The sequence below is a fragment of the Ziziphus jujuba genome, chromosome 1, assembly GCF_031755915.1.
Source record: "Ziziphus jujuba cultivar Dongzao chromosome 1, ASM3175591v1".
Classification (NCBI taxonomy): domain Eukaryota; kingdom Viridiplantae; phylum Streptophyta; class Magnoliopsida; order Rosales; family Rhamnaceae; genus Ziziphus; species Ziziphus jujuba.
Genome location: NC_083379.1, coordinates 41,176,898 through 41,199,801, shown reverse-complemented (window position 1 = coordinate 41,199,801; position 22,904 = coordinate 41,176,898).

Genomic DNA, 22,904 nt, shown 5'->3' with positions numbered 1-22,904 from the left:
TGCTTTTTGATGAAGTTGTTTATAAAATTTTTATTAGTTGCTTTTGTCATGAAATTATCCCAGATTAACTTCTTAATGGGGAACCATCTAATGTGAAAATTTCCAGAGGTTTTCTTAATTTCTCATAGTCAAGAAAGCTTTTTTATTTTTATTTTCAATTAGTCAAATGATTTTTTAGAATACACTGCCTAAGTTTTTTTGTGAGATTCCATATCAGTTGGAAAGGAAAACGAAGCATGCCTTAAAAGAGGGTGTAGATACCTTTCCCTTGTGATGCATTTTGACAAAACCATGCGGGCTGGGCCCAAAACGGACAATATCGCATGCGGAAGGACTGGACTGTTACAGGTGGTATCAAAGCCAGTATCCGGATCGGTGTGCCAGCGAGGATGCTGGGCCCCAAGGGGGGAGAATTGTGAGATCCCACATCGGTTGGAAAGGAGAACGAAGCATGCCTTAAAAGAGGGTGTGGATACATTTCCCTTGCGACGCGTTTTGACAAAAATGTGCGGGCTGGGCCTAAAGCGGACAATATCGCATGCGGGTGGACTGGGTTGTTACATTTTTTGTGGGACCTGACCTGCTTTACACATTTTTCTAACACGTATAGGTAGTATATTGTATAAAATCATTTGATATTGTAATGATTTGAGGCTGTAAGACAGAAAAAGAAATACTCTTTAAGTTGGGGTAGTTGTCTACTGGAGGTTAATCATATTTGTTGATGTGTTGCATGTACTTTGTTAAATTTTTTTTCTCTTGTTAAGTAATTCTATATCTGCCCTTCAAATCTCAAAATATATGTAAAAGTTTTATAAACATTTCGAATCAAAATTTTATAATATAACGTACCATATTTGGACAAGAAATAGATAGATTCTTCATAAGTGTAACAAACACATATATGGAAATATAAGTAGTATTTATGAAAAAAAAAAGAGAGAGAGAAAGACCACGAGAATAAGTAGGTAGTTCTGATGTACTATAGCACAATTAATATATATATTCTTATTTTTTTATTTTTTATTTTTTTTTTATAAACAGCACAAAGTAATATATGGGAGTTACATATGAGCATCGTCTTTATGGAAATCAAACTACAATTCAAAAAGGGCTTTAAGATTGTATGGTCCAGTGAAATAGGGTCCTCCAATGCAGGCCACAGGCTTGGGATTTTCCTTGCTCTAACCTTATATATTTCCTAACACGTCAAGAAAAATTGAATGTCATATAGGGAAAGATAAAGGGTAAGAAATATATAGAACATTGAACAGAAAATGTATGAAATATGGGGTATATAGTATTGTGGTACGTACTTTGATGACTTGGTGATGCGAATCCACCCGAGACAGCTCGACCAACAACCCGCTGGGGTGCTGACCCATTACAAATGAAGGTGGGACCGATCACTAGGGCCCAAGACAAGAGGTTCAAGGACAATCTTGCTGTCTTCATACAAGGAATAAGTCATATCCAAGAGGGGTTGGCCACATCTAAAGAATCAAGGCCTGTTTTACTCATACAAGCAATAGAAGCCAAAACAGGGTCGGGTGACGTTTTTGGTGCTAATAAGGAGGCCGGGTTGTATGAATTGGAACCCCATCTTTATGGGTTCAATTCATATGGAGGATGAGTCATAGAAACCAGCCAAAGCAGCTTCAAAGCTGACCAACAAGGTGGTTTGCGCACAAGGAGAAGGAAAGGGCCGGATTTGCTGTATTCTCCGCGGGTTTTACTGTATTTTACTGTATTAACCTTTTCTCATATTTCCAAGCAAGGGCAACGTGGGGAACTTCACAATAAGCTTATTTGGCATCCTACAAAGCATATTGAAGCTGGTTTGGAGCTCACTTTGGTCAAAGAATGGTCAAAGTCAAATTAGTCAAAAAGCTAGTATTTTAGTTTCCTAATTTTATTCTACTTTTTGTTTTAGGAAACTACCATTATTTTTTAGTTTCTATTTATTTATTTTCTGGACAAATAAGATTAGGAAAGTTATTATTTTATTATTTCCATTGTAAATTAATTAATTCCTAAATTCAACATAAAGGAATTAATTAATCCAAATTAGTTTAGGAATAGGAAAGTTTCGGCCAAGGTAGAATTCTTCTTTGTGTGGCCGGTTTTTCCTAGGGTTTTTAGGGTTTATTTTGTTTCTTTCAAAGCCTATTTAAAGGCCTACTTTTCATTAATAATATAACTTTAAAACTTTGATTTGATTGAGAAAATACTTGTGAGATTAATTATCTCTTTGTTCTCTAAAAACATCTAAAACACCATTAGAGAATTGGTTGTTTTAGCTTGACTTATCAATAGGTTTTCCATCCCCTATTGTGGCGTCTACATTATACCAAGGTTTCTAACCACAGGTTGGTTAGGGGTTGAGGTCCATTCCATTAGAACTTGAACTTAATTGAGATCCGGGCTAATATAATACGGGTTTAGGAGCAGGTCGTCCTAGGTTCGTATCACTTGGGTTAGGCTGCCTATCACCGTCTCTACGAATTGTTGGACGGAATATGTATGAAGGAGTCCCATGGGCGGATTTACATTAGGCCAACTTGCCTCCCTCAATTTATTATTTCTTTAACATTTTTATAGGTTAGTTTTGCTTAATATAGATAACAACTAAGTAGGTGGTTATATGTAGGAGTTATATCTTAGCGTTAGTCTTATGGAAATCAAACTAAAATTTAAAAAGAGGTTTAAGATTGTAAGATCCAGTGACATTGGGCTCTCCACTCCGAGCAACTTGGCCCAACAACTCATTGCACCTTTCTGTGGGATGACCAGAGTCAACGAACATATATTCGCTAACATGTTAGATGGATGATCTTGCCCATCATGAAATTTTCTCCTCTCTCTCTCTCTTACATTTTTATATATATATATATTAGTGTTGTAAACCTTTTTTACACATTTTTCTTTACATAGGTGTCTACGTTGAGGTTGCTTTGCAATTTTCGAAGGAGCTTGGAAAGTTTTTTTATTGTGTACTTCACCAGAGGGTGTAATCGGTTAAAAGCAAGCAGCCATTGATTAAAATTTGGACTAGTCTAACAAGCATAAAGCATACTTAATGTTAGAACCAAATTAATTTTATAACTCTAAAGAAGCTATAATTTAATAGAATTGTAGTTAAAAATATTTTAGCTTTAACAAGAATGTGTCTATGTTGTTAAGTTAATATATACCATTATAAATGTTGTAACAAAGATAAAAAAATAAATCATTATTCTAAATAAATTAATATAAATATTTTATGTCATATTGAACCTTAAATGTAATATACCATATATTTTTTACAATATATAGATTATTATTATTATTATATTATGTGAATACAAAGTTTTTGTATATACTACCTAAAAAAATCATAATTTATTATAATATAGAGTTTATTCTTATTTATAATTGATCTAAATTGAAATCAAAATCTTTTACCAGTAAATGACAATTATTTCAATACAGAGAATTATCGTAAAAAGGTTTTTCTGTAATAAATTCTAGTAATACAATATTTTCTTAATTAGATTCAAATAAAGCTTTGAGGCTGTAAGAGCATGAGAGAGCGGGTTTTCCATTCCACGATGGTTTGGCAAATTGCTGGTAAGCCCTTTCAATGAGATGAATAGAGTCAAAGAAGACATATTCACTAGCATTCTGACATAGATAATACTCTTCCACACCTCTTTTTACTCCGCAGCTGAAAATACCTCTGAACGGTCCACTGCCACAACATGCTGCTTTTGTTTCTTTGAAACCTTAATTAGGCAACCAAATTTATATATAATGTATAAAAAAAAAAATGTAAGCTTAAAATTAACATGTTCAAAATAATTAATACCAGACTAAGAAAAATTAATTGGTTGTATATAATACCATATTTAGAAGGGTGATTTATCCGTTGTTCCAAAAAAGAGTAAAATGGTAAAAGTGAATAATTGTCAGGACTCGTCCAAAATTCCTCACTGGAACCCTAGACAAGCCCTGATCCCAGGGAAACCCTACCGGACCCTCCAATGAAAAATCCGGCAGAACCTCCCCTAAGGGTTGGACTTATCACAAATTTCCTGCACTGAAAACATACTTCTATATACATCCCCTTATTCCTCCCACGTTACTACAAATTGATTCCACAAATTTACAGCATTCCAAAAGAATAACAGTAAATCAGTGCATAATTAATAACTAAATGTCCAATACAGTATACATAACATTATACAAATATATGTGGAATTAATACAATGACAGATGAAACAGTACAAGATGGAGAGGAAAAAGGGAAGAAATACTTCTTGGACTTTCGGCAATGAACCGAGATGTCAGGCTCGCCCCGGACGATCAATGTCTCCCAACCTGGACCTAGGGGAATGGAATTTAAAAACGTGAGATGCTAATCATCTCAGTGAGTGACCCTATCTACTGAACACTTTTAATATTAATAATATAACAAATAAAGGAACTTAATTAATACCAGCAAATAAATAAATAAATAATAATAAACATTTGAATGTAATAATTTCTCTCAAAACCCTCACTATTCACTCCGTTGGAAATGTTCCCCTTTTAAAACATTTTCACAAAACCCATTATTCGTATTTCCCGAAAACCAAGGGATCAATTAATTTAATAAACAATAGATAAATACCCCAAATATAAATAAAATGTAATAAAATATAATAAATAATTTTGAACACTTTGGGGTTTCAAATTTTTATCCGAAAATTTATACTTGACGCACCACACCATATACCAGTGATGCCCTCTGATACCCAGCGTCCCGAGCGCCGACTGGCGGGCAGATTAAAGAGAGAAACTTGCATACGGCACTTCAGCGTCCCGACAGTACCGCTGCTGAAACCATCATCCCGGCCAAGGAGGGGGGCGGCTATGGCCAATATCAAACGTGCCTGCCCTCGGTCCAATAGCAACTCACGGGAGACATAATAACTTGCGCGCTAACCACATATACCACCAGAACACCAATACTGTATGAGTGCGTCTAAAATAATTATTAAATTAATTATTACCGTACCGATTTTCCAAAAATAACCGTGGGAAATATACCAGTTTTCAAATTCACCATCTCACAATTTTCTTTAACATTTCCGGTACGAAACCATCGATAACAATATACAAATAATTTTTCTTGTAACACGAGGTTCAACAAATGATATTCCACGGGCATAATTATAAAATTTAAACCACCAATTAAACAAATATTTTCCTTAAAATATTTAAACCAATTATGCCCAAAAATAATATTAAAATCACATACGATTTATTACTGAAAATACCTTGCTCATGTGTAATAAATAAAATTAAATCGCAATAATAAAAATCGGGGTTTTTGGATAACCCAAAATTCTGTTTAGCACCAACAACATATACGTACTTATAAAATAATAATTTTTCCACAATTATAATTAAATTTCACCACATGAGCATAATTCCAAATATCAATTAAACACCAATTAAATATAATTAATTACCCCAAAATATTTTTAAAAGTGGATCACTCACCTGGAGCACGCAATTAACCTAAGATCCTCCATGGGATCAATTCCACGACTCACCCGTGCTCCTAGAACAACAACATTACACATCCCAAATAAATTAATAGTTTATTCGGGTAAATAATACCCGGTACCAGGGGGGTTAAACACAAACGTTAACCAAAATTGACAAATTATATGTCTATAGAAAGCTTTTGAGATGAGGATCACATTACCGACCTCCATTGAGCTCAACTTAACCGGCGGTGGCCGGAAAGCATCGGCCGAGTTTAAACTTGAGGGATCTCTCAAACGGTGGGGATTTTGGGGAATCTAACCCTGTATATGGACTCAGAGGGTTCGAAAATGGTGGGATAGAGGTATGGGTCGAGTTGGGTTGGTCGGAAAACACAAGAAAAGAGGAGAGAGAAAATTTCTGGCCGGCGGCTTCTCCAGCCCGATCTGGGCACGTCCGGCGACTGGTGGGCGTGAAATTTTGCAGTTGAGCTTGCGTCCATCCCCCGCTCCTCTCTGGCCGGCGCGTGTAGCAAGGTGGTGGCCGAAAACGAAGAAACGGCGACAGCCCGATGGAAGAAGGAAAGGAAAGGAAGAAGAAGGAGGAAGAAGAAGAAGGCTCGGGGGGGGGGGGGGGGGTGGTGGTGTTTTCCCACGTGGGGGAAAAGGAAAAAAGAAAAAAGAAAAGAAAAAGAAAGAGAAAGAAAATAAATTAAAAGTAATTAAATAATATTATTATATAAAATAACAATAATAAAATAATATGGTATTAAGCATGGTTGACATGTGGCATCTCAACATGGTGACACATGGTCACATTTATTAAGTCACACGTGGCACATTGTTACACGTTTAAAAATAATACGGTATTCGAAAAACTCTACAGGTTCATAACTTTCAAACCGCATGTCCAAATTGGACAGGCCGCTTGTCTACGGACTCGTATCGACGAGTACTTCACAACCATGTATGAGTCAAAGCTCAACTTTGCATGAATAAAAAGTAAACTCCAGACAGTTTGGACCTCAACTTGTTTTGCTCATAACTTTCAAATCGTAGCTCCGTTTTTGACGTGCTACTAGTCTATGAACTCGTGCCAATGTGTACTTCCTAACGGTATCTCAGTCAACCTAGAATTCCATCCGAATCAAAAAGTCAACTTTCACCCCTTGTCAACGGTCAAAGTCAAAGGTCAACGGTCAACCTCGGTCAAAGTTGGAAATTTCCGTTGTACTTTGGGATGGGGTGGTACAATCTTCCCCCCTTACAAAAATTTCATCCTCGAAATTTCTTACGTCACTGAAACGCATAAGAATATTGATTGCGGATTTGTGCCTCGAGCTTCCACGTCGCTTTCTCGACTAGATTAATTCACCACGAGACTTTTGATATGAGAAAATAGTCTTATTGACCCATACGCATTCTTCATGACTTAAAATCTGTCTTAGTCGCTCCTTACATGACTGGTCTTTGATGTCTTTTCATAGCAACAATACGTGAATTACGCTGCATACCCATGTCTGCTTTCCTGAAAATACTAACTTGCCCGGCGCCAAACCAATTCTTCCAATAACCTCGTAGAAACTAAGGTAACGAGAACTTAGCTTTCTCTGTCAACCAAAGCGTACGACTCTCTTCTACAGAGATAATCTCAAAAACTTAATCTCAGACTTTGAACTTAACATCTTTTCCATGCACGTCGGCTTAACTCATTTGTCGATCTTGAGCGGCTTGCAAACTCTCTCGGATGACCTTCACCTTATTCATAGTCATCCGTAGGTGTTTGCATCCAATTCAGGTCGGTCGTCGTATGGTGCTTCTCCTCACCTACTTTACTCCAATATAGTGGGGTTCGACACTGCCTTCTATATAGAATCTCATACGAAGACATCTCGATGCTCGCTTGGTAGTTAATATCGTAACGAATCCTATCGATGGAAATTGCTCAATCCAGCTTCTTTCGACATTGCATAATTCACGGTCTCAACATAACTTCCAAGTGTGAATTCTGCACTTTGCTTGTCCATTGGCCTATGGTGAAAGGCGATGCAGTCGTTAAGTCTCGCTCCAAGTGTATCTGTATACACACCACTGTATAGCTTTTCTTCTGAACCTGAGCGGCTTAACTTAGCAAGTATAATAGAGACCTCATCCACTATCACTACACTACCATCACGCCTAATAGTGAATTTTAACTTCCTCTTGTGCAACTTTCCTCCTCATGTCCCCTAATTAAAGATATTCAAACTAGGCCACGAGAACACGATCTACAAGTCTTGGTCATAGTCGAACGCTAACCATAAAGTGCTTCTGAAGCATGCATCCTTAAATCAACAACCAAGTAGAACTTTAATCGCTATCCGGATCTTGTTTAATTCTCTAAACGCTGTAGTGCCTTCCCTTTGTGAATGATAGTTTAAGCATGAAATCCATGTTTACATCTCCCCACCAGACACGGAAATGGGCAAGGATTGAAACTACCTCAAACGTTTCTATTCCCCACTTTTACTTGTCGGTGACTTAAGTACCTTTATTCAAATCCCGCAACTTCCTTTATCGTGCCAAACCATAATGTAATCTAGTGAGCATTCCATACATCTTTGTACCCTTGGGGTGTATCGCATACATTGAATCACATGCTTCCTTTAGGATCTCCTTTTTGAACTCAACAATATCCTAATTTGGACTCTCAATTGGCGATACTTAAACCTTAAGTCGCTCTTGGCAACACCATAACATAAAACAAATAATAAAATATATTTTTCAAATATACCACCAACATAAAATATATGCAATTCATCAACCCAAATTAAATTTCCAAACTTCTTCAAAAATCAAAATATAATTTATGAAATTTACTAATTAAATCAATGGAATAATAATAATACAAAAATTAATTTAATTAGTTTAAAATATCTTAACTTGCATAGGCAATTGTTAAAACTCCACATTGGAACAATAATAAAAACATGAATAAATGCATAAAATCATATCTTAAAATCCATAGCATAAAATGAAATATGCACGCTCGTAATGGAGGTACGTACGATACCTTCTAACATGCTACGTGATCCATGATTCCAGCTGTCGTCGGTACTCTGCTACCAATACAACCCAGGGTGGTTGTCTATATTGGCCGTCCGATCCCCTAGACTCGTAGGCAACATGATTATGGAGCTAGCTCTACATGGACCACATTGGTTCGCCACCTCCGTATGGTGCAATATATGCAGTATAATATCAACCAATATAACATACAAATACATGTACGAACATAAACAAAAAATACTTGAATAAAATACCTTTAATTTCAAATATCACTTTGAAAAGTATTTAAGTTTTAATAATCGATCGGAAAAAATATTTTGACAACTTGAGGTTGATCGACACACATTCATACTCGACAACAAGTATCGATTATGGGTGGTGACCTTGCTAAATCGTTGATAGCTGATACACACCCTTAGGCAATCATCTTTCTTTTCCATGAACGGAACATATGTCATTCACGATGATAAGCTTGATCTAGTGAAACATTTATTCACCAAATCTTGCAGTTAAGCCTTTAAGTCCTTTAACTTTAATAGAGTCACACGACATGGCGGCACTGAAACAGATCGATGTCCAAAGTCAAATCAATAATGATTCGATATCTTTTTTACGGTCGTAATCCAAGTAACTTGTTAGGAAAACGCTCTCGAATTGCTTCCCACTATGAGCAGTTCCAACGCTCACCATCTACTCGGGCATCAACCACATGGATCAAATACCTTTGACAACCCTTCTCCGATAGCTACTTGGAGACGAGGATAGAAATTAACCACAGCAAAGGTCTCCTAACTCCTCCATGAAGCACCACTTCAGGTAAGCTGAAGTACTTTAACTTTACTCCTTTATGCTAGTGGTCCATAAACATAAGTTGCATAACCACTCGATCCATATCTAGGACCACTTCGGATCCCAAAAAGATTCAAAGATTTGATCTGCCCCCATTACTTGACCTTCAAAAAGAAAAGGCAATCCTCGACCATTGACTGGGCCATAGGAATTCCCCGTTAGGATAGATGATTCTCAATGACACCCTCGAAGATTAGAGTTATTCAAACTCGGGTAACGAATTTGCTTCGAGACAAAGGCTAAGAACGCTTTAAGACGGGTAAAATGAGAGATTAGACGTGGATGGGATGCACAACAATGCACAGTCCCTTAGGAATACTAGAACTTAGAGCTCTGATACAAACTGTCAGGACCCGTCCAAAATTCCTCACCAGAACCCTAGACAAGCTCTGATCCCAGGGAAACCCTACCGGACCCTCCAATGGAAAATCCGACAGAACCTCCCCTAAGGGTTGGACTTACCACAAATTTGCTGCACTGAAAACACACTTCTATATACATCCCCTTATTCCTCCCATGTTACTACAAATTGATTCTACAAATTTACAGCACTCCAAAAGAATAACAGTAAATCAGTGCATAATTAATAACTAAATGTCCAATACAGTATACAGAGCATTATACAAATATATGTGGAATTAATGCAATGACAGATGAAACAGTACAAGATGGAGAGGAAAAAGGGAAGAAATACTTCTTGGACTTTCGGCAATGAACCGAGAGGTCGGGCTCGCCCCGGACGATCAACGTCTCCCAACCTGGACCTAGGGGAACGGAATTTAAAAACATGAGATGCTAATCATCTCAGTGAGTGACCCTATCTATTGAACACTTTTAATATTAATCATATAACAAATAAAGGAACTTAATTAATACCAGTAATTAAATAAATAAATAATAATAAACATTTGAATGTAATAATTTCTCTCAAAACCCTCACTATTCACTCCGTTGGAAATGTTCCCCTTTTAAAACATTTTCACAAAATCCATTATTCGTATTTCCCGAAAACCAAGGGATCAATTAATTTAATAAACAATAGATAAATACCCCAAATATAAATAAAATGTAATAAAATATGATAAATAATTTTGAACACTTTGGTGTTTGAAATTTTTATCCGAAAATTTATACTTGACGCACCACACCATATACCAGTGATGCCCTCCGATACCCAGCGCCCCGAGCGCCGACTGGCGGGGAGATTAAAGAGAGAAACTTGCATACGGCACTTCGGTGTCCCGACAATACCGCTGCTAAAACCATCATACCAGCCACGGAGGGGGGCGGCTATGGCCAATATCAAACTTGCCTGCCCTCGGTCCAATGGCAACTCACGGGAGACATAATAACTTGCGCGTTAACCATATATACCACCAGAACACCAATACTGTATGAGTGCGTCTAAAATAATTATTAAATTAATTATTACCGTACCGATTTTTCAAAAATCACCGTGGAAAATATACCAGTTTTCAAATTCACCATCCCACATTTTTCTTTAACATTTCCGGTACGAAACCATCGATAACAATATACAAATAATTTTTTTCGTAACACGAGGTTCAACAAATGATATTCCATGGGCATAATTATAAAATTTAAACCACCAATTAAACAAATATTTTCCTTAAAATATTTAAACCAATTATGCCCAAAAATAATATTAAAATCACATACGATTTATTACTGAAAATACCTTGCTCATGCGTAATAAATAAAATTAAATCACAATAATAAAAATTGGGGTTTTTGGATAACCCAAAATTCCGTTTAGCACCAACAACATATACGTACTTATAAAATAATAATTTTTCCACAATTATAATTAAATTTCACCACATGAGCATAATTCCAAATATCAATTAAACACCAATTAAATATAATTAATTACCCCAAAATATTTTTTAAGGTGGGTAACTCACCTGGAGCACGCAATTAACCTAAGATCCTTCATGGGATCAATTCCACGACTCACCCGTGCTCCTAGAACAACAACATTACACATCCCAAATAAATTAATAGTTTATTCGGGTAAATAATACCCGGTACCTGGGGGGGTTAAACACAAACGTTAACCAAAATTGACAAATTATATGTCTATGGAAAGTTTGTGAGATGAGAATCACATTATCGACCTCCATTGAGCTCAACTCAACCGGCGGTGGCCGGAATTTGGCCGGAAAGCATCGGTCGAGTTTAAACTTGAGGGATCTCTCAAACGGTGGGGATTTTGGGCAATCTAACCCCGGAAATGGACTCAGAGGGGTCGAATATGGTAGGGTAGAGGTATGGGTCGAGCTGGGTTGGCCGGAAAACACAAGAAAAGAGGAGAGAGAACATTTCTGACCAGCGGCTTCTCCGGCCCGATCTGGGCGTGTCCGGCGACTGGTGGCCGTGAAATTTTGTAGCCGAGCTTGCGTCCATCCCTCGCTCCTCTCTGGCCGGCTTGTGTAGCAAGGTGGTGGCTGGAAACGAAGAAACGGCGACGGCCTGAGAGGAAGAAGTGATGTGATTCCGCCCGAGGCCGCTCAACCGATAACCCGCTAGGGTGCTGACTCGACACAGATGAAGACTAGGGCAATCAAAAGAGCTCAAATTAAGAGATTTAAGGGCAACCTGGGAGTATTTATACAGAGGGTAATCAATCTCAACAGAGCTTGTCCATACTTGAAGATACAAAGCCTATTCGAAGCATCCAAGTGGTGGAAGCCGATACGGACCCGGGTGACGGTTTTAGTACATTTTTGGAGTCCGGGGAGCATGAAATGGTTCCAATGCTTTATGGGTTCAATACATATGCCTAAAAGGTCATGGAATCAAGTTAAAGCAGCCTCAAATGCAATCAAAAAGGGCTTGTACGGACAGCTTCAACATTTTGGCCGAATTTGCTATATTGCTTGCTGGCTTTACTGTATTTTACTGTATTAGCCTTCTCTTATTTTTCCAAGCATGGGCAACGTGTGGGCCTTCATATTCAGTTTATTTGGCATCCTATAAAGCATATTAAAGCTGATTTGGAGCTCACTTTGGTCAAAGATTGGTCAAAGTCAACTTAGTCAAAAAGCTAGTATTTTAGTTTCCTAATTTTATTCTACTTTTTGTTTTAGGAAACTACCATTATTTTTAGTTTCTATTTATTTATTTTCTGGACAAATAAGATTAGGAAATTTATTATTTTATTATTTTCATTGTAAATTAATTAATTCCTAATTCAAAATAAAGGAATTAATTAATCCAAATTAGATTAGGAAAAGGAAAGTTTCGGCCAAGGTAGACTTCTTCATTATGTGGCCGGTTTTTCCTAGGGTTTTTAGGGTTTATTTTGTTTCTTTCAAAGCCTATTTAAAGGCTTATTTTTCATTAATAATATAACTTTAAAACTTTGATTTGATTTAGAAAATACTTGTGAGATTAATTATCTCTTTGTTCTTTGAGAACACCTAAAACACCATTAGAGAATTGGTTGTTTTAGCTTGACTTATCAATAGGTTTTCCATCCCCTATTGTGGCGTCTACATTATACCAAGGTTTCTAACCACAGGTTGGTTAGGGGTTGAGGTCCATTCCATTAGAACTTGAACTTAATTAAAGATCCGGGCTAATATAATACGGGTTTAGGAGCAGGTCGTCCTAGGTTCGTATCATTTGGTATTAGAGCTAAATTTTGTTCAGGTTTGATCTATCTTTATTTGCTTTATTTGTTTTTGTGTTATTCTGCAATTTTAGCATTAGGTTAAGGTTGCATCCATCCTATACACGTTCAGCATCTTAAAAAAAACAAAAAAATAAAAAAAAATTCATTCCTAGTTGAATTAGGATTTCCTAGTTTTATCGTATTTTTGTTTCCTAGTTTGTTGGTTGTCTTTTATCATTGTTCTTGTTAATTTGGTTTTTGTTGATTTTTCTTTGCTGTTTTAGTCTTAAATATTTGCATTCATATATTCAAAAAAAAAAAAGAAGAAAAAAAAAAGTTTGCGGCAACATTTAAAAAAAAAAAAAAAAACAGAAGGTGACTTGCCGCAACAACTTTGAAAAAAAAAAAAAAAAAAAACTGCACTTTTGTTCTTGTCACGGGTTTGGTGTTTGTTTTGGATTTGGAATTGCAATTTTGGTACTTACTCTTGCTACTGCAGTGTTTATGTTCTGTGAGTGAAAAAACAAAAAAAAAAAGAAGAAAAAAAAAAAGAAAGAAGAGGTAAAGCCGAATAAAAAAAAAATTAAAAAAAAATTTCAGTTTGTTGGAGTTTGATTTGTTTGCTGGAAATTTGTTGGAGCTGCTGGTTTTTGATTATTTATTCAATATTTGAGTTGCTGGGAAATTATTCTTGCTGCTGGATATTTGGATTTTGGGTGATTAAATTTTTTGGATTAAAATTAGTTAAAGGAATTGATACAAAACTTGAATTACAAGAACAACAACCAACACTTTTCTATATTTTTGTTCTCTTTGATTCTTGATCGTATTTGAATTTCTTTTCCTGGAATTTTATTCTTGAACTCATAATCTACTACCATCTGGTGCAGTTTTCAAAAATTCCAACGTTTTACAATTATTTTGTGTTTTCTTGTCTAGAAAGTCGAAAAATTAGGATTTGTTGGACTCTTTCGGTATTGCCTACTTTTTGCTACTGTTTTGTTGATAAGTTTAATTAAAACATACTAGTGATCTAATTGCTGTTTTGTGGGTGTTTTAATTAGAACTTTGAGATAATTCATTGAGTGGAAAAAGGCAAGAGTGTGTGAGCTTAAAAGAGGGTAAAAGCCGAAACTAGTGTGCAAACACGAGTGTTGAGACCTTGTTTGAGTGAAACACGTGAGGGAGTGAATATTGTGAGGATTTATTTTATTTTTGCAGTATTTTACTAACATGGCAGATTCTAGAATAAGAAGAGGGGATCCACCCTTGAGGATCAATGAGGAAGAGTCCGTAGCATTTCATGGCGATGACCGAGCTACCGGAAGTGGAGACCAAGTGGACTTGAGAACTATTTTGGAATCAATACAGCGGATGAGTGCTCAATTTGAGCATGTAAACCAAAGAGTGGGAAGATTAGAAGCCTCACAAGGAAGGCCGAATACAAGAAATAGGCAAGAATTCCATGGAGGACGAGGCCGAGGACGAGGAGGTCGCGAGAGGCCGAGAGAGGAATTTGATGAGGAGCCATTGGACGGTGACTTTGAGGAAGGTATGGACGAAACCTTTGCTGTCCAAGATAGAGCTGGCCGTGGGAGATATAGGAGGGAGGATACAGATGAAGATTTGGGAAATATCAAGGTTAATATCCCACCTTTTATGGGTAAAAGTGATCCTGAAGCTTATTTGGAATGGGAAGAGAAAATGGAGATGATTTTTGACTGCCACAACTATTCGGAAGGTAAGAAGGTGAAGATGGCAGCAATGGAGTTTGGCCATTATGCACTCCAATGGTGGATAAATGAGCAAAGCACCCGAAGGAGGGTTGGTGAAGACTTAATTACAACATGGCGACAAATGAAAGGAGTCATGAGGAAGCGGTTTGTGCCATCCCATTATCAAAGGTTGCTGCATCAAAGGCTTCAATCTTTGTCTCAAGGAAGTAGGTCCGTGGAGGATTATTACAAAGAGATGGAGATGTTAATGATGAGGTTAAACATGAGGGAGGATAGAGAGGCAACAATGGCAAGATTTCTTGGGGGGTTAAACCGTGACATTGCCAACCAACTTGAATTACAACAATACTTGGAATTGGAGGAGATGTTGCATGTAGCCATTAAACTTGAGAACCAATTCAAGAGGAGGGGTGTTAGTACACGGTTTGGAGGAGTTTCTAGCAGTGGAAGGACAAGTTCAAGTGGCTGGAAAAACAATTCCACTTATGAAAACAAGTTGAGGCCGAAATTAGGAGAAGAATCAACCAACCGGCCAAGAAGGGAGGTCAAGACCGAATCTGTCCAAGCACTTAGAGGCGAGATAAAATCTGATCCTAAACCTCAAAAATCTAGAGAAATAATTTGTTTTAAGTGCCAAGGAAGAGGACACATATCCAGCCAATGCCCAAATAGAAGAATCATGGTATTAAAGGGTGATGGTGAGCTGGAATCCGCAAGTGAAGAAAGTGGCGCTGAAACCGAGCAAGAGGAGGAATGTAATGAAGATGAAACCGAACCTGTAGATACATCTAAAGCCGAGTTGAGCTTGGTTTCAAGGAGAGTACTTGCTGTCTACAAAGATGAAGAGCAGATACAAAGGGAAAACATCTTCCACACTCGCTGCGAAATACAAGGTAAAATTTGTAGCATGATTATAGATAGTGGGAGTTGTACTAATGTGATAAGTAATCTTGTAGTTGATAAATTAGGTTTGAAAACAATTAAACATCCAGAACCTTATAGATTACAATGGCTTAATGATAGTGGTGAGATGAAAGTAAACAAACAAGCCAAAGTAAAATTTAATATAGGTAGATATGAGGATGTAGTTTTATGTGATATTGTACCCATGATTGCTGGACATATACTATTAGGTAGGCCATGGCAATTTGATAAAGATGCTACTCATTTTGGTCGAGAAAATAGTATTGTTTTCAGGTTTAAATGGAAGAAGGTCAAGCTGGAACCATTATCTCCTAAAGAGGTTTACAAAGACCAATTACAAATGCAACAAAGGAGAGAAGCCGAAAAGCTTAAGGAAAAAGCAAGTATGGCACCAACGGCTTCACCATCCTTTCAAGGAGGTAAGATTGAGGTTGTTGATCAAGGTAAGGTTTCTAAGACTCATATTGAGTGGAAAGATCAAGGAAAAACTGAAAGAGAGGGGAAAGAAAGTGGCAAACCCGAGATCTTGGAGAAGGAAGGGAAATCCGAAGGTTTGTGCCAATCCAAGGGGAAAAAAGAAAAAGAAAGAAAAGAAAGGTCAAGTAGCAACTTTTATTTGAGTTTAGGGGATAGTAATAAGGTTATTGAGTGTAAGAAACCTTTGCTGGTCATGATTTATAAAGAAAATTATTTTAATGATCAAACTAACTTTGAAGAACTTGAATTGCCAAGTTCAATGATTTCTCTTTTGAAGGAATTTGGAGATGTCTTCCCAAATGAAATTCCAAGTGGACTACCATTCAATCAAGAGGGAAAAGGTGAGCTTGCTGTCCAAGGTAAGTCTTCTAATACTCAGGTTTTATGGAAAAATTTTATTAAAACCAAGAGTGAGAAATTTGGTGCAAAAGCCGAGAGTGAGGAAGGTGAGATGGCCGTGAGTGAGAAAGGAAAAGGAAGACAAGAAAGAAAAAATATAAATTTTTATCTTAGCTTTGGTGATGTTAATAAAGTAATTATGAATAAGAAATCATTGCTGACCATGAATTTTAAAGATACTTACTTAAAGATGTCTTTATTGCATAGAACTTTATCTGCATTGTTGAGAGCTTTACTTAGTGGTAATTTGAAAATTTGGGAAATATTGTTTGCTAACTTTAAAAAGTGTACTTTTTACCATAATGAGCATGTATGTCTAGATTTTGTTGTAATAGTATTTGACCCAGGAGAATTGGTTTGGTTGCACTTACGAAAGGAAAGGTTTCCTAATCAAAGAAAGTCAAAGCTCATGCCGCCTATGGATGGATTTTTTCAATTTTTGGAGCCGAATAACAAGAATGCCTACAAGCTTGATTTACCGGGTGAGTATAACATGAGTGCTGCATTTAATGTTGCTGATTTAACTCCTTTTGCTGCAGGTGATGATCTTGATTTGAGGACAAATCCTTTTCAAGAGGAGGGGAATGATGTGATTCCGCCCGAGGCCGCTCAACCGATAACCCGCTGGGGTGCTGACTCGACACAGATGAAGACTAGGGCAATCAAAAGAGCTCAAATTAAGAGATTTAAGGGCAACCTGGGAGTATTTATACAGAGGGTAATCAATCTCAACAGAGCTTGTCCATACTTGAAGATACAAAGCCTATTCGAAGCATCCAAGTGGTGGAAGCCGATACGGACCCGGGTGACGGTTTTAGTACATTTTTGGAGTCCGGGGAGCATGAAATGGTTCCAATGCTTTATGGGTTCAATACATATGCCTAAGAGGTCATGGAATCAAGTTAAAGCAGCCTCAAATGCAATCAAAAAGGGCTTGTACGGACAGCTTCAACATTTTGGCCGAATTTGCTGTATTGCTTGCTGGCTTTACTGTATTTTACTGTATTAGCCTTCTCTTATTTTTCCAAGCATGGGCAACGTGTGGGCCTTCATATTCAGTTTATTTGGCATCCTATAAAGCATATTAAAGCTGATTTGGAGCTCACTTTGGTCAAAGATTGGTCAAAGTCAACTTAGTCAAAAAGCTAGTATTTTAGTTTCCTAATTTTATTCTACTTTTTGTTTTAGGAAACTACCATTATTTTTAGTTTCTATTTATTTATTTTCTGGACAAATAAGATTAGGAAATTTATTATTTTATTATTTTCATTGTAAATTAATTAATTCCTAATTCAAAATAAAGGAATTAATTAATCCAAATTAGATTAGGAAAAGGAAAGTTTCGGCCAAGGTAGACTTCTTCATTATGTGGCCGGTTTTTCCTAGGGTTTTTAGGGTTTATTTTGTTTCTTTCAAAGCCTATTTAAAGGCTTATTTTTTATTAATAATATAACTTTAAAACTTTGATTTGATTTAGAAAATACTTGTGAGATTAATTATCTCTTTGTTCTTTGAGAACACCTAAAACACCATTAGAGAATTGGTTGTTTTAGCTTGACTTATCAATAGGTTTTCCATCCCCTATTGTGGCGTCTACATTATACCAAGGTTTCTAACCACAGGTTGGTTAGGGGTTGAGGTCCATTCCATTAGAACTTGAACTTAATTAAAGATCCGGGCTAATATAATACGGATTTAGGAGCAGGTCGTCCTAGGTTCGTATCAAGAAGGAAAGGAAAGGAAGAAGAAGGAGGAAGAAGAAGAAGAAAGAAGAAGGCTCGGGGGGGAGGGGTGTTTTCCCACGTGGGGGAAAAGGAAAAAAGAAAAAAGAGAAGAAAAAGAAGGAGAAAGAAAATAAATTAAAAATAATATTATTATATAAAATAACAATAATAAAATAATATGGTATTAAGCATGGTTGACATGTGGAATCTCAATATGGTGACACATGGTCACATTTATTAAGTCACACGTGGCACATTGTTACACGTTTAAAAATAATATGAAAATAATACGGTATTCGAAAAACTCTACAGGTCCATAACTTTCAAACCACATGCCCAAATCGGACGTGCCGCTGGTCTACAGACTCGTATAGACGAGTACTTCACAACCATGTATGAGTCAAAGCTCAACTTTGCATGAATAAAAAGTCAACTCCAACACCCCTTGGACAGTTTGGACCTCAACTTGTTTTGCTCATAACTTTCAAACCGTAGCTCTGTTTTCAACGTGCTACTAGTCTACGAACTCATGCCAACGTGTACTTTGTAATGGTACCTCAGTCAACCTAGAATTCCATCCAAGTCAAAAAGTCAACTTTTACCCCTTGGTCAACGATCAACGATCAACCTCGGTCAAAGTTGGAAATTTACGTTGTACTTTGGGACGGGGTGTTACAGCGAGCACCATCTGGCAGGAGGTTAAAAAGAGAAACTTGCATACGGTCGCTTCGGCATCCCGACAGCGCCGCTGCTTAAACCGTCATCCCGGCCATGGAGGGGGGCGGCTTATGGCCAATATCAAACTTGCCTGCCTTTAGTCCGATGGCAACTCACGGGAGACATTATAACTTGCGCGCTCATCCACATATACAGTACAAAACACCAGTACTGTATGAGTGCGTCTAAAACCAATTTTTAAATTTATTATTAAAATACCAAATTTTTCAAAATTCACCGTGGGAATTATACCACTTTTCAAATTCACATCCCACATTTTTCCTTTAATATCACCAGCATGAATACTTCGATAATATATATAATTTTTCTCATATCACAAAATTCATTGATACAATTATACAATTTTCAAATCCATCAACTTTCATTTCCATCAACTCAAATATACAATTTTCCAATGGCATAAATATTTTTGAAACATAATGCTTTAAAACAATATTTTTCTCCAATCCTCAAAATCCATTAAATCAACATATCCTTAAAACCACATAAATTTCATATATAATTTAATTCTTCAAATCCTCAATACCATAAAATAATTTCCACAATGCATAAATTTATATAAATGCATTTTTTATTAATCAAAATAAATTCACAAATAAATTCCGTAATAAATCAAATAATATTACTTTTACAATTCCTTTAAATATCAAATTGTCATAAAATCTAGATTTTCATCATTTATCAAAAATCATACATTTCAATTTATTCAAATATGGGCATCAAAATTTAATTCACAATTTATCTAACAATTAACATAAAATAAAAACATTCAAATATTAAAATATCACAATATAATTAATTTGACTCCCAAAATTAATTTGAAGGTGGGTCACTCACATCGAGCACGCAATTAACCCAAGATCCTCCATGGGATTAGTTCCACGACGCACATGCGCTCCTAGAACAATAATATTACACAACTCAGATAAATTAATATTTTATTCGGGTAAATAATACCGGGTATCCGAGGGGTTAAACACAAACGTTAACCAAAATTTACGAGTAATATACCGAATTGAAGCTTATGGAATGAGGATCGCATTACCGGCCTCTATTGACCCCAATTCCACCGGTGGTGGTCAGAATTTACCCGGAAAGTACCGGCCGAACTTCACCTCCTCATAACTCGCGAACCACTTCTAATTTAAACAATTGGAGACCATATTTGAACTCAGAGGACCCAAAATTGGGGAAAATGGGTGGAAGATCGGACTGGGTTGGCCCGAAACGGAGAGAATCGCTAGAAAACTCAAACTCACCGCCGCCGACTTCACCGGCCCGATCTGGGTGCGTCCGGTGGCGTTTGGCCAGGAAATTTGGAGGGTGGCATTGCTGGGGAATGGGCTCCTTCCCTGGCCAGAATGTGTGGCCATCCGGTGGCCGGAATTTGAGAAACAGAAAGGACCCGAGAGGAGGAAAAAGGAAAGGAAAAGTAAGAAGAAGAAGAAAGGTTCGGGGGGGGGGGGGGCTGGGGTGTTTTTACCACGTGGCGGAAGAAAAAAGAGAAAAAAGAAAATAAAAGAAATAATAAAATAATATTATTGTATAGAATAATAATAAAATATTATAGTATTTAATCATGGTTGACATGTGGCATCTCACCGTTGTGACACATGGCACCGTTTATTAAGTCACACGTGGCACACTTTTTCACATATTTAAAAATAATATTAAAATAATACTGTATTTGAAAAATTCTATTGGTCCATAACTTTCCAACCACATGTCCAAATCGGGCGTACCGCTAGTCTATGAACTCGTATCAACGAGTACTTCACCACCATGTATGAGTCAAAGCTCAACTTTGCATGAACAAAAAGTCAACTCCGGCACCCCTTAGATAGTTTGGATCTCAATTTGTTTTGCTCATAACTTTCAAACCGTAGCTCCATTTTCAACGTGCTACTAGTCTATGGACTCATGACAACATCTACTTTTTAACAATACCTCGGTCAATGTGAAATTCCATCAAGAACAAAAAGTCAATATTTGACCCTTTCTCGATCAACGACTGTCAAACCCAGGCAACCTTGGTCAAATTTTAGAAATTTCCAATGTACTTTGGGATGGGGTGTTACATTGACCCTCTCTGTGGCATGAAAGGAGTCAAAGAACACATAATTACCAACATTGTCACATAGATAATACTCTATTACATGTGTCGTTCCTCAACAGCTTAAAACTCCTCTGTAGGGTCCACTTCACAGCATGCCACTTTCCCTTGAAACTTTCACAAGGAATTAAAACAGCAGTTAATTTTTTTTAATTGGCAATGGGAAATAATGAACCAACTACATTAAAAAATGGCAATGTATTGGCGTTGGTAAGCATACCATATTTAAAAGGGTGATTTATAAGTTGTTCCATTAGTGTATGAAATTTAGAAATTCACATATTTGAACCCCTTGAGGTAGCTTTGCAGTTTAAGGAAGAGCTGGGAAAGTTGTTTATTGTGTAGTTCAGCATATGGCGTAATTGGTTCAAAGCAAGCATCCTTGTTTTCCCTAATTTAAGCACCCTTGTGAGTGGAACACACCTTAAAGGCCATAGGCTTGGAAACCCAAATTTCCTTCCTCCAATACCTATATTTCTTAAATAAAATGAATGTAATTTATGGAATGATTAAGGTTAAGAAAAATGTCGAACACTGAGTAGAAAATGTATGAAATATTGGATATATTGTATGCTGGTACGCACTTTGATGACTTGGTTTATGCTGCCTATCACCAGCTCAATGAATTGTTCCACAGAATAGCTATGAAATGGACGGTGGAGTTTGTCTCAAAAGGGAATGAGTAGTCGTTGATTCCAAAACTAAATAAGTAAACAGCTCTTGACAGCAAAGAGTGTGCCTCTGCATCTCCTAGTTTCTGCTTCAGTAGCTTGCTAACAGTCTTGAAAGAACCAATTTGAGTTTGAAGGTCTATCACCTGAAAAATTGGTTCAGAACTTCAGTTTTCATCACAAAGAAAACTTTTCTTCTAGCTGTTTAAGATGGGAATTATAATGAGGATATGGATTTGCCTTTGATTTCCAACCCTTGTTTGACAAGATAAGCATTTAAATTCCATTGTAGGATAAAATGGTCAAAAAAGTATATACTAATTTAGACTGTTAGTTCATAGTGAATCTCTAATGACAGCACTACCTGTTCCCAGAGCTCAGTATCTTCCTAGTGAGTCAGAGATCACCGTCAACAAACTATATTTGAGAATTGAGAAGCCCTGGTTGGAATAGTGAAAACTAAAAAATGGAAAAAGGAATATGTAGCCATTGGCTCCAATAGTACTAAACAAGCAAACAACTCTAGACAGCAAAATTTTGGCCTCTGCATCCCCTAATAATATCTGCTAACGTGCTTTATATAACCAAGTTGAGTTTGGAGGTCTATCACCTGAAAATTGGTTCCATTTAATATTGTCAATTTCCATCACGATATTTGAAATACAATATTGAAAGTTTGTATTGTTAGCAGTCCAATTTATTATGTTGGAAAATTTTATTAAACGAAGCCTAAAAAGTGACCCAAATTCAATGTGCTAATAATAATCACCAATTATCAATCCTTTTGCATTCCAAAGCTTCGACCCATATCTATATTTTTTATTATCAGGTAGTAAATACGGTGGAATTAGGATAAAAAGGCAATTTTGGTATACTTAGCTGTACAAAGTATAATTTTCATTTAACATTACAGATGACAATATATCTTTAAAAGCTACTTAATAAAGAGGAAATAATTATTAAGGAGTTACCTAGCTCATTAAATCAAAATCCTAAATATATGTACATGTACCAATAAAATTTAGAATGAGACAGCCATCGGAGAATCTGCCAGTTAGGAACTTAAAATAGGTAT